The following is a 3,078-nucleotide window of genomic DNA, read 5'->3' on the forward strand; positions in this document are numbered from 1 at the left end:
ATATATATATGTATATGTCTGTGTGCATATATATTAATATGTATATATATATATATATATATGTTAATATACATATACATATACACATATATATGTATGTATATAAGTATATATATATATATATATATATATATATATATATTTTCATATCGGTGGCAAAAGTAGGAGACACAAGTCTCATGTTCTAGAAAGAGTTTATTTATGTGTGAGTTCTTCGTCGTAGGAAGACACCTTCCGATTCGATCCAGTTGAACATCAAGAAAATTGAACTCTCGGGGCCGTCCCACGTGCAATGCATTGCATAAATGTTATTAATTTCACGCTTTATTTGCAAAGTGGAATCCCCGCTTGTGCCGACGCCTATTTACGAGTGGACAGGCGTCAATTTCCAACCTAGCATGTCATCAAATCCTTTCAACCATCTATCATTTCCTTCGTAGCACACTCCTTGTCACCAGAGGAAATGATACGAAATTCACCAACACAAATACAATGCAAGTCAATGGAATGTGTTCACACACAACCGCGCAGTTTTCCTTCGTGCCATAGCCCTTGTCACCAATAAAATCAATACAAAAATTACCAACGAAATTACAATAAAAGTTAATGGAGGCGTTCACGCACGCCCTTAACTATGTGGTACCGCCGCGGTTTCCGCGCGGTTTCCGCGCGGTTCGAACCGCTAGTGTGAACAGGACCTTGGTGTAGTGACTGCTACATTAATGTGGGTAGCCGGGGGCAGAGACTAATCCACAACTTTCACTCTGCAACGTCATTCTTCTCCCCCACCGCCCTCTATCACCAGCATCTCCATCAGAGGCTCTTACGTCACGAGAGTGTTGGGGAAGAGTGTTGGAGAGGTGTTGGAGAAGATGTACCATAGTCCTCCTCTCGTCCTGTGCTCGTCCTCATCAGGCTGATCGCCTAGCAGGGGCCGTAAAGTCTGTGTTCTTAGACAACGCAATAGAGTATTATGTAACTGCAGTTCACTGTTATGCATTATACCCCGCTTTCATTTGATCATTCTTTACTTCTTTGTTTAATTATCTATTTATTCATCTATTTTATTTATTTACGTTTTATTTAGTTATTTATACATTTACCTATTTATTGAAATATTTATTCATTTATCTATTTGTTTATTTATTAAAATATTTATCTATTTATCTATCCATTTTATTTATCTATGTTTTATTTGTTTATTTATAAATTTACATATTTACTAAAATATTTGTTTATTTATATATTTATTTATTAATCTATTAAAATATTCATTTATTTGTCTATTTACTTATTCATCCATGGTTGATTCAGAAGTGGACCAGCTGGTTGATAAGTCAGTGTAAACAAGATATGTAACTGTATATCTTCTTCAAAAGACGAAATTCCAACTATACAGAAATCCACTAGTATACTCGTCCACAACTCCTTCCCTCCACCCCATCCTAACCACCACCGCCTGTTCCACCTTTTCTTCCACTTACTTCTCCACCACCACCTACACCATTACCCACAAATCCACCCAAAGTGGTTCACTGTCGTTTAGCTGAGATGTCGAGTCGTTGACCTGAGTAAATTAAATATTTCCAAGTAATTGTATGAACTTCTTAATCTGTAGTAATTCATCCGTGGTTATATTACCACTATCACTGCCTCCATCACCATCCCCTTCACCATCACCACCACCACCATCATCATCACCATCATTACTACCATCACCACCAGCATCAATACCACCATCATCATCACCATCACCATCACCATCACCACTACCATCACTACCACCACCACCATTACCACCACCACTACCATCACCACCACCACCAGCATCAATATCACCATCACCACTATAATCATCACCATCACCACTACCATCACCACCACCGCCAACATCAACACCACCATCACCATCATCACCACCACCACCACCACCCATTCCCAGCCCACCACCATCTAGGCTAGAGCACGCTTCACTCGTTACCCATCGATGCCATATTAGTCGACAGTGATATTTATCAAATGCGACCTGTCGGAGCAAACCCCATCCAGGGAACGAGAGGAAGAAGAGGGGCCATGCGAGGACGGGAGGGCACTGGGGTGGTATGGGCGCAGTAGTAGGGGCGCTGGGGTGGTATGGGCGCAGTAGTAGGGGCGCTGGGGTGGTATGGGCGCAGTAGTAGGGGCGCTGGGGTGGTATGGGCGCTGGGTCGCGGACAAGGACGCTCAAAGGGACGAAGAGGACGTTTATCGAGACCATGGAACACAAACGCAGTGATCGACAGTAAAAACGCCCCAGCGCACGTCGTCTGAAGTGTGTGCACGTGGGAAAGGGGTGGGAGGAGGTAAAAGAGGAGGTAGAGGAAGTAAAGGGAGGGGACAAGAGAGGAGGAGGGGGAGGGGGAGGATGGAGGTGGGAGAAAAGAGAAGGGACGTATTTTAGATATCATTGTGTTTGACGTGGGTAAGGGAGGATATGGGGAGGAGTGGACTAGGGAAATGGACTGCTGAATGGATATTTTTTTAAATAAGTTGTTATAGAATTAAAGGCAGATTGTATTGTTTGTTTGATTAAAGGGGAGTGTAAGAAAGGGAAAGGGAATATATGAAAAAGGACATGAGCAGCTAGATTTACGTGTACATATATATATATATACATATATATATATATATATATATATATATATATATATATATATATATGTATGTATATACATATATATAAATATATATATACATATAAATATATATATATATATATATATATAATATACATTTGTATGTATATATGTATGTATGTATGCATATATATACGTATATATGTATGTACGTATGTATGTATGTGTGTATGTAGGTGTGTATATATTTATGTGTGTATATGTATGCATGTATATATGTACGTATGTATATACTGCATGTATGTGTGTACGCATGCATGTAAGTATGTATGTATGTATGTATGTATGTATGTATGTATGTATGTATGTATGTGCGTATGTATGTTTGTAAGTATGTATGTATGAATGTGTGTATTTATGTATGTGTGCATGTATGTATTTATGCATGTGGGTATGTAATGCC

The sequence above is a fragment of the Oratosquilla oratoria genome, chromosome 21 (genome assembly GCF_046742065.1).
Source record: "Oratosquilla oratoria isolate Oo_2021 chromosome 21, ASM4674206v1, whole genome shotgun sequence".
Lineage (NCBI taxonomy): Eukaryota > Metazoa > Arthropoda > Malacostraca > Stomatopoda > Squillidae > Oratosquilla > Oratosquilla oratoria.